This window comes from Cryptomeria japonica, unplaced genomic scaffold (assembly GCF_030272615.1).
Source record: "Cryptomeria japonica unplaced genomic scaffold, Sugi_1.0 HiC_scaffold_50, whole genome shotgun sequence".
NCBI lineage: Eukaryota > Viridiplantae > Streptophyta > Pinopsida > Cupressales > Cupressaceae > Cryptomeria > Cryptomeria japonica.
The window spans coordinates 277,501-292,500 of record NW_026728872.1 but is presented as its reverse complement, the minus strand read 5'-3'; the positions used below and the strand labels follow the sequence as shown (position 1 = coordinate 292,500).

General features: G+C 59.7%; 1 non-coding gene across 1 annotated transcript; it reads right to left on the bottom strand.

Annotated features, from left to right (window-relative positions):
* Positions 1-3,517: 3,517 nt before the first annotated feature.
* Positions 3,518-3,636, bottom strand: LOC131862645 (5S ribosomal RNA). Its single transcript, XR_009361584.1, has one exon. It is a non-coding gene; the product is annotated as a 5S ribosomal RNA (ribosomal RNA).
* Positions 3,637-15,000: the final 11,364 nt, after the last annotated feature.

Sequence of the window (15,000 nt, the reverse complement as noted above, 5' to 3'; positions counted from 1 at the left end):
CCCGGTTTGCCCCGGGTGCGCACCTCGCGTGCACCTTCGCCGGGGTGGGCACCTTGGTGTGCAGACCTTGGCTGGGTTGCGCGCCCTGGTGGGCACCATGGTGCGCACCAAGGAGCGCTCCGAAGTGTGCTCCAAGGTGCGGCCTGCACGAAGTCGGAGCCCGGTTTGCCCCGGGTGTGCACCTCGGGTGGGCACCTTGGTGCGCATGCCTTGCCTGGGCTGCGCACCAGGGCGGGCTCAAGATGGCACCCGCGTTCCTTTTTTTTCACTATCTTTCAAAACGGAAATTTTAAAATCTCATTTTTTTTTGCCTTTTTCTGGAAATTAGTGAAGGCAGCGCATCAAAGGTGCGCACCTCGCTGCCCACCACGGTGCGCAACGCCGGTGGGCACCCGGGAGTGCTTCGAAGTGTGCTCCAAGGTGCTGCGTGCACGTTGTCGGAGCCCGGTTTGCCCCGGGTGCGCACCTCGCGTGCACCTTCGTCGGGGTGGGCACCTTGGCTGGGTTTGCCCCGGCTGCGCTCCGAAGCGGGGTTATTGGAGCGCCGCCTCTTTTTTTGTCGGAGCGTTTGGTGGGGTTTCTCGCATTGGCTCTTCCGAGGCCCGGTTGCCACCCTGGCGCGCACGAAGTCGGAAGTAGGGTTAATTGCCCGGGTGCGCACCTTTGCCAGGGTGGGCACCTTACCTGGGCTGCGCACCAGGGCGGGCTCAAGATGGCACGCGCGTTCCGTTTTTTTCACTATCTTTCAAAACGGAAATTTTAAAATCTCCTTTTTTTTTTGCCTTTTCTGGAAATTAGTGAAGGCAGCGCATCAAAGGTGCGCACCTCGCTGCCCACCTTGGTGTGCTCTGAGGTGCGCACCCGGGAGCGCTACGAAGTGTGCTCCAAGGTGCGGCGTGCACGTTGTCGGAGCCCGGTTTGCCCCGGGTGCGCACCTCGCCTGCACCTTGGCCGGGGTGGGCACCTTGGCTGGGTTTGCCCAGGGTGCGCTCCGAAGCGGGGTTACTGGAGCGCCCCCTCTTTTTTTGTCAGAGCGTTTGGTGGGGTTTCTCGCATTGGCTCTTCCCAGGCCCGGTTGTTGGGTGCGCTCCCACCCTGGCGCGCGCGAAGTTGGAAGTTGGGTTAATTGCCCGGGCGCGCACCTTCGCCAGGGTGGGCACCTTGGTGCGCACACCTTGGCTGGGCTGCGCACCAGGGCGGGCTCAAGATGGCACCAGCATTCCCTTTTTCTCACTATCTTTCAAAACGGAAATTTTAAAATCTCGTTTTTTTTTTGCCTTTTATGGAAATTAGTGAAGGCATCGCATCAAAGGTGCGCACCTCGCTGCCCACCTTGGTGTGCTCCGAGGTGCCCACCACGGTGCGCAACGCCGGTGCGAACCCGGGAGCGCCCCGATGTGTGCTCCAAGGTGCGGCGTGCACGAAGTCGGACCCCGGTTTGCCCCGGGTGCGCACCTCGCGTGCACCTTGGTGCGCACACCTTGGCTGGGTTGCGCGGCCTGGTGGGCACCATGGTGCGCACCAAGGAGCGCTCCGAAGTGTGCTCCAAGGTGCGGCGTGCACGAAGTCGGAGCCCGGTTTGCCCCGGGTACGCACCTCGCGTGCACCTTCGCCGGGGTGGGCACCTCGGCTGGGTTGCGCGCCCTGGTGCGCACCAAGGAGCGCTCCGAAGTGTGCTCCAAGGTGCGGCGTGCACGAAGTCGGAGCCCGGTTTGCCCCGGGTGCGCACCTTCGCCGCGGTGCGCACCATGGCGTGCACGAAGTCGGAGCCCGGTTTGCCCCGGGTGCGCACCTCGCGTGCACCTTCGGCGGGGTTGCGCGCCCTGGTGGGCACCATGGTGCGCACCAAGGAGCGCTCCGAAGTGTGCTCCAAGGTGCGGCGTGCACGAAGTCGGAGCCCGGTTTGCCCCGGGTGCGCACCTCGCGTGCACCTTCGGCGGGGTTGCGCGCCCTGGTGGGCACCATGGTGCGCACCAAGGAGCGCTCCGAAGTGTGCTCCAAGGTGCGGCGTGCACGAAGTCGGAGCCCGGTTTGCCCCGGGTGCGCACCTCGCGTGCACCTTCGCCGCGGTGGGCACCATGGCGTGCACGAAGTCGGAGCCCGGTTTGCCCCGGGTGCGCACCTCGCGTGCACCTTCGCCGGGGTGGGCACCTCGGCTGGGTTGCGCGCCCTGGTGCGCACCAAGGAGCGCTCCGAAGTGTGCTCCAAGGTGCGGCGTGCACGAAGTCGGAGCCCGGTTTGCCCCGGGTGCGCACCTCGCGTGCACCTTCGCCAGGGTGGGCACCTCGGTGCGCACACCTTCTCAATGTTTTCTTGCCTTTTCTGGAAATTGGTGAAGGCAGCGCATCAAAGGTGCGCACCTCGGTGTGCTCCGAGGTGCGAACCCGAGAGCGCTCCGAGGTGCCCACGAAGTCGAAAGTCGGGTTAATTGCATTGTTTTCCCCGGGTGCGCTCCGAGGTGCGCAACATCGGCGCGCACCAAGGAGGGCTCCGAAGTGTGCTCCAAGGTGCGCACGATGGCGTGCACCTCTGGTGCGCACGATTCGGAGCTCGGTTTGACCGGGGTGCGCACACCTTGGCTGGGTTGCGCACCTTTTGTGCGCTCCAAGGTGCGCACGAAGTCGGAGCTCGGTTTGCCCCGGGTGCGCACCTTCGCCAGGGTGCGCACCTTGATGCGCACGCCTTGGCTGGGCTGCGCACCTTGGTGGGCGCCATGGTGCGCACCTTTCGTGCGCTCCAAGGTGCGCACGAAGTCGGAGCTCGGTTTGCCCCGGGTGCGCACCTTGGTGGGCGCCATGGTGCACTCCGAGGTGCCCAAGATTGGTGCGCACCAAGGAGCGCTCCGAAGTGCGCTCCAAGGTGCGCGCGAAGTCGAAAGTTGGGTTAATTGTCCGGTTTGCCTCGGGTGCGCACCTTGCGTGCACCTTCGCCAGGGTGGGCGCCTTGGTGCGCACACCTTGGCTGGGCTGCGCACACCTTGGCACCCGCGTTTCCTTCATTTTAAATTTTTTTTTTTTACAATCTCTCAAGTGGGAAATTCTATAATCTCAACTTTTTTTGCCTTTTCAGGAAACTTTTGAATGGAGCGCATCATTGGTGCGCTCCGAAGTGTGCTCCAAAGCTCTCTCCAGCTGCGTGCACCTGCCCCGGCCGCGCACCCGGCCCCGCCCAGCTTCGCTCACCTGTCCCGGGCGTCTGGTGCGGAACCTTAGAGTAAGAAACATCACCGTGCACCTTGGCCAACGTGCGCGACTCGACCGAGCGCGCACTGGCCGAGGTGCACACCGATTTCACCTGGGTGCGCGCGCAGCACCTCGGGCGCACCGGGGTGCGCGCACAACGCCCGGGTTGCACCGTGGCCTGTGTGCTCGGGGCGCCTCGGGTGCGCGCTCGGTGTCGCCCCCGCGCGCGCGGTAGTGCGGGCAGCGCACCCCGGCCCGGCCCGGCCCCGACGAGAACGCAAACGGGCAAAAGGTTTATTCAAATAGCATTGCGACGCCCGGCGAAAAACTAAAAAAGGGTGCAACACCGGGACTTCCCGGGAGGTCACCCATCCCAGTACTACTCCGGCCCAAGCGCGCTTAACTGCGGAGTTCTGATGGGATCCGGTGCACTAACGCTGGTATGATCGCACCCGTTATGAGCTTGTCGCAGTGTGTACTTAGCAAACCGCGACCCACGTGCGAATCCACCCCGGCCACCCACCCCCGTCGAGGTGCACACCCTCCCTCGCGAAGTGCGCCCCGTTCGCCAAGTGTGAGCCCTGCCCGGGTGCGCGCACCTTGCTAGGGCGTCGGGTGTGCACCCGGCCCGGCCTACGTGCGTGCACCTGGAGGGGGCGTCGTGTGCGTGCAGTGTCCCGTCTGCAACGCGGTGCCCACACACCACCTCGGGCGCAACGACCTGCGCTCACATGTGGGCCGAGTGCACCTTGGTGCATGTTCGGGGCGCCTCGGGTGCACGCTCGATCTTGCCCTGGTGCACCAAGGCGCTCGGTTTGCCCCGGGTGCGCACTTGGTGCAAGGTGGGCACCCAAAATAGGGATCAAGCACCAAAACACAAGTTTCGGGATGCAAAATGGGACCCAAGGACCACAAATGCGTTCCAAGACCCATGATGGGTCCACGAGAACAAAAATGTGTTCCGAGACTTAATAAACAAATATTGGGTTTTAGGAGAAGAAACATGCTCTGATGCCCAAAACGAGAATCGACCCCGAAAAGGCCACAGGCCAAAAGTGGGATGCGAGACAAAAAAAAATGGGACCCGAGGACCAAAATTGGGTTCCCAGGTCGAAGACAGGGCAACCGGACAAGAAACGACCTCTAAGGCTCGAAATGAGTCCCGACGACTAAAACTTGACAAGAAGCACCCATCAGGCACCCAACTCGACACCCATGGGATGCCGACCCACCCGGGCTTCCACCTAGCACACCTTGGCACCCACCCACCCTCGCACCCAACCTCGCACCCAACTTAGCACCTTTGAACCCACATTGGCACTCACCCTGACCCTGGCACCTTGGAACCCACATTGGCACTCACCTTGACCCTGGCACCCACCTTTGCACTCACCTTGGGACCCACCCTGGCTCCCACCTCGGCACCCACCCAGACACCCACCTTGGTTCCTTGGCACCCACCTTGGATCCTTGGCACCCACCCCGACACCCACCTTGGCACGCAACTTGGCTACTTGCCACCCACCTTGGCTCCTTGACGCCCACCCCGACAACCACCCCGTGACCTACCCTGGCTAGGGTTGGTGCACACCCACCCTGGTGCCCACCTTGGCACCCACCCTATGACCCACCTTGGCACGCACCTTAGTACCCACCCCGTTACCCACCCTAGGACCCACCCCGTGACCCACCTTGGCCAGGGTGGGTGCACCCACCCTGGTGCCCACCTTGGCACCCACCCATCCTAGCACCCAGCCTGTGACCGGGCTTGGAACCCAACCTTGCACCCGCACCCGTCTTGGCCAGTGTGGGTGCGCACCCATCCTGGCACCCACGTTGTGACACACCCTTTAACCCACGCACCCTAGCACCCACGTTGGCACCCACCTTGGAACCCAACCTAGCAACTTGGCACCCACCCCGTGACCCACCTTGGCATCCACCATAGCAGTCGCCGACTTGGCACCCACCTCGGCACCCACCTTGACACTTGTGGACCCACCTTGCCACTCACCCTAGCATCGACCCATCCTAGCACCCACCCTGGCACCTTTGCACCCTAGCACTCACCCATCCTAGCACCTAACCTGTGACCCACCTTGACACTCACCCTCGCACCCACCTTGGAACCCAACCTAGCACCCACCCACCCTGACACCAACCCTAGCACCTACCCACCCTTGCACCCACCCTGTGACCCATCTTGGCACCCACCCATCCTACCACTCAACCTATCACCCACCTTCTCACCCACCTTGGCATCCACCTTAGCACCCACCCACACTGGCACCTTGGCACCCACCTCGGGCAAGGTGGGTGCACACCCACCCTGGCACCCAATTTAGAACCCACCGAGCATGTTACCCACCTTGGCACCCACATTGCAGCCCACCCTAGTACCCACCCTATGACCCACATTGGCATCCACACCCTAGCACCCAGGCACCTCGACACCCGCCTTGACACCCACCCTAGCACTGAACCTGTGACCCACCTTGGAACTCACCCTAGAACCCACCCACCCTGTGAACCACCTTGGCATCCACCTTAGCACCCACCCACCTTGGCACCCACTCTAGCACTCACCCATCCTAACACCCAACTTGTTACCCACCTTGGCACCCGCCCTCGCGTCCACCTTGAAACCCACCCTAGCACCCACCCACGCAGGAGCCCACCTTGGCACCCAACCTAACACCCACGCATCCTGGCACCCAACTTGTGACCCACCTTGGAACCCACCCTAGTACCCACCTTTGAACCCACTATATCACCAACCCACCTTGGCACCCACCCTATGACCCTCTTTGGAATCCACCCTAGCACGCACCCACCCTGGCACCCACCATGGAGCGCACCCTAGCACCCACCCACCTCGGCACGCACCTCAACACCCACCTTGGTGTGCGCACTGCGCCAACCTCTCAAAGACCCTATGTGGTGCGCTCCAAAGTGTACACCTTTGGTGCGCTCCAAGGTGCGCACCTTTGGTGCACACCGAGGTGCACACCAAAGTGTGCACCGAGGTGAGCACCAAAGTGCACTCCAGGGTGCACACCAAGGCGTGCACCTTTGGTGCGGTCAATGCAAACGAATTCGGAAGTTGGGGTCGATGTCCTAATCGCTGCTGCAGACTACACGTATGAGAATCGGACAAATAGCTTTATATAGGGGAGGTGTTGCGTTTGATGGGTCGACTCCCCTGGTTGTGTGCACTGCACCAACTTCAAAGACCCTGTCTTGTTTAAGAAGTCAAAAGTTGGGGTGGATGTCCTAATCATTGCTGCAGTCTACGCATGTATGAGAATCAGACAAATAGCTTATATAGGGGAGGTGTTGCATTCGGTGGGTTGACTCCCCTGGTTGTGCGCACTGCGCCAACCTCAAAGACCCCGCATAGCAGAAGAAGTCGGAAGTCGGATTTTGGTGAGCACCAAGGCGTGCACCTTTGGTGCGGTCAACGCAGACGAATTCAGAAGTTGGGGTGGATGTCCTAATCGTTGTTGCAGGCTACACATGTATGAGAATCAGACAAATAGCTTATATAGGGGAGGTGTTGGGTTTGATGGGTCAACTCCCTTGGTTGTGCGCATTACGCCAACCTCAAAGACCTTGTTTTCGTTAAGAAGTCAAAAGTTGGGGTCAATGTCCTAATGGCTCCTGCAGGCTACACATGTATGAGAATCGGACAAATAGCTTATATAGGGGAGGTGTTGGGTTTGATGGGTCGACTCCCCTGGTTGTGCGCATTACGTCAACCTCAAAGACCTTGTTTTCGTTAAGAAGTCAAAAGTTGGGGTCGATGTCCTAATTGCTCCTGTAGACTACACATGTATGAGAATCAGACAAATAGCTTATATAGGGGAGGTGTTGGGTTTGATGGGTTGACTCCCCTAGTTGTTCGCATTACACCAACCTCAAAGACCTTGTTTTCGTTTAGAAGCCGAAAGTTGGGGTCGATGTCCTAATTGCTCCTGCAGGCTACGCATGTATGAGAATCAGACAAATAGCTTATATAGGGGAGGTGTTGGGTTTGATGGGTCGACTCCCCTGGTTGTGCGCATTGCGCCAACCTCAAAGACCCTGCATTGCGGATGAAGTCGAAAGTCAGAGTTTGGTGTGCTACAAGGTGTGGTCGAAGGTGCTCACCTAGGTGTGCACCTTTGGAGCACAGGAAAAGTGCCCTCCAAAAGTGCGCACCTTTGGAGTGCACAAAAGTGCCCTCCAAAAGTGCGCACCTTTGGAGCGCAGAAAAGTGCCCTCCAAAAAGTGCCCTCCAAAAGTGCGCACCTTTGGAGCTCCAAAAAGTGCCCTCCAAAAGTGCGCACCTTTGGAGCGCAGAAAAGTGCCCTCCAAAAAGTGCCCTCCAAAAGTGCGCACCTTTGGAGCGCAGAAAAGTGCCCTCCAAAAGTGCGCACCTTTGGAGCGCAGAAAAGTGCCCTCCAAAAAGTGCCCTCCAAAAGTGCGCACCTTTGGAGCGCAGAAAAGTGCCCTCCAAAAAGTGCCCTCCAAAAGTGCGCACCTTTGGAGCGCAGAAAAGTGCCCTCCAAAAAGTGCCCTCCAAAAGTGCGCACCTTTGGAGCGCAGAAAAGTGCCCTCCAAAAAGTGCCCTCCAAAAGTGCGCACCTTTGGAGCGCAGAAAAGTGCCCTCCAAAAAGTGCCCTCCAAAAGTGCGCACCTTTGGAGCGCAGAAAAGTGCCCTCCAAAAGTGCGCACCTTTGGAGCGCACAAAAGTGCCCTCCAAAAGTGCGCACTTTTGGTGCGCACCAAGGCGCTGGTTCGGTCGTTGCAGGCGAGTTCGGAAGTTGGGGTCGATGTCCTGAGCGGAGGTGCAAACTACACAGGTGTCGGAATCGGACAAATAGCTTATATAGGGGAGGTGTATGCTTCGATGGGTCGACTCCCCAGGTTGAGCGCACCGCGCCAACCTCAAAGACCCTACGGTATGGATGAAGTCGGAAGTTGGGTCCGATGACCAATTCGATTAGTAGGTATGCTCATGAGGTCGGAATTTGGGTCCGATGACCTGCCATGTGCAGGAAGGCGAATGTTGACACTGTGCGTTGCAAGGTGCACACCAAGGCGCTGGTGCGGTCTTTTTAGTCGAGTTCGGAAGTTGGGGTCGATGTCCTGATCGGAGGTGCAAGCTACACAGGTGTGGGAATCGGACAAATAGCTTATATAGGGGAGGTGTATGCTTCGTTGGGTCGACTCCCCGGGTTGAGCGCACCGCGCCAACCTCAAAGACCCTACGGTATGGATGAAGTCGGAAGTTGGGTCCGATGACCGATTCGATATGTAGGCATACTCGCGAGGTCGGAATTTGGGTCCGATGACCTGCCACGTGCAGGAAGGCGAATGTTGGCACTGTGCGTTGCAAGGTGCGCACCAAGGCGCTGGTTCGGTCGTTGGAGGCGAGTTCGGAAGTTGGGGTCGATGTCTTGATCGGAGGTGCAAACTACACAGGTGTGGGAATCGGACAAATAGCTTATATAGGGGAGGTGTATGCTTCGTTGGGTCGACTCCCCGGGTTGAGCGCACCGCGCCAACCTCAAAGACCCTACGGTATGGATGAAGTCGGAAGTTGGGTCCGATGACCGATTCGATATGTAGGCATACTCGCGAGGTCGGAATTTGGGTCCGATGACCTGCCATGTGCAGGAAGGCGAATGTTGGGACTGTGCGTCGCAAGGTGCGCACCAAGGCGCTGGTGCCGTCGTTGCAGTCGAGTTCGGAAGTTGGGGTCGATGTCCTGGTCAGAGGTGCAAACTACACAGGTGTGGGAATCGGACAAATAGCTTATATAGGGGAGGTGTATGCTTCGATGGGTCGACTCCCTGGGTTGAGCGCACCGCGCCAACCTCAAAGACCCTACAGTATGGATGAAGTCGGAAGTTGGGTCCGATGACCGATTCGATACGTAGGCATATTGGCGAGGTCTGAATTTGTGTCCGATGACCTGCCATGCGCAGGAAGGCGGAATTTGGGTCCGATGACCGAGTTGATGGCGTGCCATGCGCAGAAAGGGGGAATTTGGGTCCGATGACCGAGTTGATGTTGATGGCCCGCCATGCACAGGAAGGCGGAATTTGGGTCCGATGACCGATTTGAAGGCGTGCCATACGCAAAAAGGCGGAGTTTGGGTCCGATGACCGAGTTGATATTGATGGCCCGCCATGCGCAGGAAGGCGGAATTTGGGTCCGATGACCTGACATACGCATGGAGTCCGACTCGGGGGCCGATGTTCGATTCGATGACTTGCATTGTGGGTAAAGTCGGAAGTTGTGGTCTTTGACCCGATTCGATGACCAGACTTCGGCTGCTTGAGAATCGGACAAATAACTTATATAGGGGAGGTAGTGTTCTCGAGCATCCTCCCCCCGTGCCCGTTTATGTCGATTGATGCTGGTGCTCGACTGGTTGGAGCGCTCGGATGCAAAAATCTTGCACCAGGATTTATCGATTGTGATGGACACGGCAAGTCTCCTGATTGCTATGCAGGAGCTCATCGTGAATCTCTATGCGGCCTTGGTATGGACTCGACCTGCGGAATGGTTCGGCAATGGTAGTCGCTCCAACACGTCCTTGCAATGGCCACAGAGGTGATTCGACTAGAGCTCCAGTCTAGCTTTTGGGTTGCTTGGCGGACTGGTATAGCCGCGATCGAGTTCCGGCCATGAACGTTTTAGATAGCTCTTGGGCTTTCTGGGACGGAAGTCGGAAGTTTGGGCTGTTGTCCGATTTGATGACCATTCTTCGGATGTGTGAGAATCGGACAAATAACTTATATAGGGGACTGTGTTGTCTCACGCAGCCCCCTCCGTGCCCCTCTATCTCGACCGATGTTGGTGCTTGAAAGGGTTGGGATCGCTCGGATTTATAAACGTGCACCACCATTTGTCGAGTGTGAGGGACGCGGCAGGTCTCCTAAATGCTATGCGGGCGCTCTCTGAGAATCTCTATCCGGCCTCGACACAGACTAGTCTTGCTGAATGGTTTGGCACTGGTAGTCGATCCAACACGTCGTTGTTGTGGCCGCCTAGGCGATTCGATTCGAGCCCCCGTCTAGCTTTTGGGTTGCTTGGCGGATTTTGCCCTATCCGCAAGTGAGCTCGGTCCCTAAACGTTCGAGAAACCCGATTGCTATGCGCCGACTCTCTTTCTTGCGAGCCTCCATCTAGCTTTTGGGTCTCTACGGAACGGAAGTCGGAATCTGGGACCGTTGTTTGATTCGACGAGGCAGACTACGGTTGTGCGAGAATCGGACAAATAACTTATATAGGGGAGGTGTTGACTGGAGCATTCTCCCCCGTGCCCCTCTAACTCGACCAATGCTGGCGCTCGAACGGTGGTAGCGCTCGGATTTTCATTGAGCGCCAGCATTGGTCGATTTAGAGGGGCATGCGAGATTCCCGAATGCTATGCGAGGGCTCTAACGGAAATGTCTATTGGTTTCGGTATGGATGCAATTGCGAGTGGTTCGGCAAAGGTAGTCGTTCCGATGCGTCCATGTCGTGGCCAAATCGATAATTCGATTTGAGCCCTCGTATAGCATTTGGGTCTCTCGATGTGATTCCGCATTCCAGTCCCTTTGGGCACTGCTTGAGCCGCATCCCAGGGGGTTCCCTTCCCAATAATCTGCCTCGCAACCCGATTGCTATGCGGTGAGGCTCCTCGGCCGCCTCGGAACTATCTGTGTATCAGACGCATCGCGGGATAAGGGGTTGGCAACGGTAGTCGCCCCAAGCGCGTCCGATGCTTGGACCATTCCGAGGCGGCCCTGAAGCCTCTTCCGTCTAGCCGTTGGGTCCTTCTCGCCGCATCCCTCGCCTCGCACCCCGATTGCTATGCGGTGAGGCTCCTCGGCCGCCTCGGAACTATCTGTGTATCGGACGCGTCGCGGGATAAGGGGTTGTCACTGGTAGTCGCCCCAAGCGCGTCCGATGCTTGGACCATTCCGAGGCGGCCCTGAAGCCTCTTCCGTCTAGCCGTTGGGTCCTTCTCGCCGCATCCCTCGCCTCGCACCCCGATTGCTATGCGGTGAGGCTCCTCGGCCGCCTCGGAACTATCTGTGTATCGGACGCGTCGCGGGATAAGGGGTTGTCATTGGTAGTCGCCCCAAGCGCGTCCGATGCTTGGACCATTCCGAGGCGGCCCTGAAGCCTCTTCCGTCTAGCCGTTGGGTCCTTCTCGCCGCATCCCTCGCCTCGCACCCCGATTGCTATGCGGTGAGGCTCCTCGGCCGCCTTGGAACTATCTGTGTATCGGACGCGTCGCGGGATAAGGGGTTGTCACTGGTAGTCGCCCCAAGCGCGTCCGATGCTTAGACCATTCCGAGGCGGACCCGAAGCCTCTTCCGTCTAGCCGTTGGGTCCTTCTCGCCGCATCCTTCGCCTCGCACCCCGATTGCTATGCGGTGAGGCTCCTCGGCCGCCTCGGAACTATCTGTGTATCGGACGCGTCGCGGGATAAGGGGTTGTCACTGGTAGTCGCCCCAAGCGCGTCCGATGCTTGGACCATTCCGAGGCGGACCCGAAGCCTCTTCCGTCTAGCCGTTGGGTCCTTCTCGCCGCATCCCTCGCCTCGCACCCCGATTGCTATGCGGTGAGGCTCCTCGGCCGCCTTGGAACTATCTGTGTATCGGACGCGTCGCGGGATAAGGGGTTGTCACTGGTAGTCGCCCCAAGCGCGTCCGATGCTTGGACCATTCCGAGGCGGACCCGAAGCCTCTTCCGTCTAGCCGTTGGGTCCTTCTCGCCGCATCCCTCGCCTCGCACCCCGATTGCTATGCGGTGAGGCTCCTCGGCCGCCTTGGAACTATCTGTGTATCGGACGCGTCGCGGGATAAGGGGTTGTCACTGGTAGTCGCCCCAAGCGCGTCCGATGCTTGGACCATTCCGAGGCGGACCCGAAGCCTCTTCCGTCTAGCCGTTGGGTCCTTCTCGCCGCATCCCTCGCCTCGCACCCCGATTGCTATGCGGTGAGGCTCCTCGGCCGCCTTGGAACTATCTGTGTATCGGACGCGTCGCGGGATAAGGGGTTGTCACTGGTAGTCGCCCCAAGCGCGTCCGATGCTTGGACCATTCCGAGGCGGCCCCGAAGCCTCTTCCGTGTAGCCGTTGGGTCCTTCTCGCCGCATCCCTCGCCTCGCACCCCGATTGCTATGCGGTGAGGCTCCTCGGCCGCCTTGGAACTATCTGTGTATCGGACGCGTCGCGGGATAAGGGGTTGTCACTGGTAGTCGCCCCAAGCGCGTCCGATGCTTGGACCATTCCGAGGCGGCCCCGAAGCCTCTTCCGTGTAGCCGTTGGGTCCTTCTCGCCGCATCCCTCGCCTCGCACCCCGATTGCTATGCGGTGAGGCTCCTCGGCCGCCTTGGAACTATCTGTGTATCGGACGCGTCGCGGGATAAGGGGTTGTCACTGGTAGTCGCCCCAAGCGCGTCCGATGCTTGGACCATTCCGAGGCGGACCTGAAGCCTCTTCCCTCTAGCCGTTGGGGCTTTCTCGCCGCATCCCTCGCCTCGCACCCTGATTGCTATGCTGTGAGGCTCCTCGGCCGCCTTGGAACTATCTGTGTATCGGACGCATCGCGGGATAAGGGGTTGGCAGTGGTAGTCGCCCCAAGCGCATCCGATGCTTGGACCATTCCGAGGCGGCCCTGCAGCCTCTTCCGTCTAGCCGTTGGGGCCATCTCGCCGCATCCCCCACCTCGCACCACGATTGCTATGCGGTGAGGCTCCTTGGCCGCCTCGGAACTATCTGTGTATCGGACGCATCGCGGGATAAGGGGTTGTCACTGGTAGTCGCCCCAAGCGCGTCCGATGCTTGGACTATTCCGAGGCGGCCCTGCAGCCTCTTCCGTCTAGCCGTTGGGGCCATCTCGCTGCATCCCCCACCTCCTCGGCCGCCTCGGAACTATCTGTGTATCGGACGCATCGCGGGATAAGGGGTTGGCAGTGGTAGTCGCCCCAAGCGCGTCCGATGCTTGGACTATTCCGAGGCAGCCCTGCAGCCTCTTCCGTCTAGCCTTTGGGGCCATCTCGCCGCATCCCTCGCCTCGCACCCCGATTGCTATGCGGTGAGGCTCCTCGGCCGCCTGGGAACTATCTTCGTATCGGACGCATCGCGGGATAAGGGGTTGTCACTGGTAGTCGCCCCAAGCGCGTCCGATGCTTGGACTATTCCGAGGCGGCCCTGTGGCCTCTTCCGTCTAGCCGTTGGGGCCATCTCGCCGCATCCCCCACCTCGCACCCCGATTGCTATGCGGTGAGGCTCTTCGGCCGCCTTGGAACTATCTTCGTATCGGACGCATTGCGGGATAAGGGGTTGTCACTGGTAGTGGCCCCAAGCGCGTCCGATGCTTGGACTATTCCGAGGCGGCCCTGCAGCCTCTTCCGTCTAGCCGTTGGGGCCATCTCGCCGCATCCCCCACCTCGCACCCCGATTGCTATGCGGTGAGGCTCCTCGGCCGCCTTGGAACTATCTTCGTATCGGACGCATCGCTGGATAAGGGGTTGTCACTGGTAGTCGCCCCAAGCGCGTCCGATGCTTGGACTATTCCGACGCGGCCCTGTGGCCTCTTCCGTCTAGCCGTTGGGGCCATCTCGCCGCATCCCCCACCTCGCACCCCGATTGCTATGCGGTGAGGCTCCTCGGCCGCCTTGGAACCATCTTCGTATCGGACGCATCGCGGGATAGGGGGCTGTCACTGGTAGTCGCCCCAAGCGTGTCCGATGCTTGGACCATTCCTAGGCGGCCCTGAAGCCTCTTCCGTCTAGCCGTTGGGGCCTTCCCGCCCCATCCCTCGCCTCGCACCCCCGATTGCTATGCGGTGAGGCTCCTCGGCCGCCTTGGAACCATCTGTGTATCGGACGCATCGCGGGATAAGGGGTTGGCACTGGCAGTCGCCCCAAGCGCGTCCGATGCTTGGACCATTCCGAGGTGGCCCTGAAGCCTCTTCCGTCTAGCCGTTGGGGCCTTCCCGCCCCATCCCTCGCCTCGCACCCCGATTGATATGCGGTGAGGCTCCTCGGCCGCCTTGGAACTATCTGTGTATCGGACGCATCGCGGGATAAGGGGTTGGCACTGGTAGTCGTCCCAATCGCATCCGATGCTTGGACCATTCCGAGGCGGCCCTGCAGCCTCTTCCGTTTAGCCGTCGGGGCCTTCCCGCCGCATCCGTCGCCTCGCATCCCGATTCCTATGCGGTGAGTCTTCTCGGCCGCCGCGGAACTATACCTGTTATTGCTACTGCATCCTTCGGCTGGTAACCTCCTCTGCCGCCTTGGAACGTTCTCTTTGTCGGACGCGTCGCGGGATAAGGGGTTGGCACTGGTAGTCGCCCCAAGCGCGCCCGATGCATAGACCGCTCCGAGTCGACCTTGCTTTCAGCCTCTCACATGCATAGACCTCTCTGAGTCGACCCTGCAGCCTCTCACGTTTAGCCTTTGGAATCTCGCCTCACAACATGATTGCTATCCTTGATGCATCCCTTGCCTCGAGCCCTGATTGCTTTCTTGGCTGCATCCCTCCTCTCCTCACAGCCCGGTTGTCATCACTGCTTCATCCGTCGCTTCATGCATTCTGGCTGCTGGGCCCTTCCCACCGCACACCTCGATTGCTATCTCTTCTGCATCACACACCCCGATTGCTATCTCTGCTACATCCCTCGGCTCTCACTTCTGCATCCTTCGCCTCACACCTCGATTGCTATCAATGCTGCATCCGTAACCTCACACCCCGATTGCTATGCGGGGAGGCTCCTTGGCCGCCTTGGAAATTTCTGTGTGTCGGACGCACCGCGGGATAAGGGGTT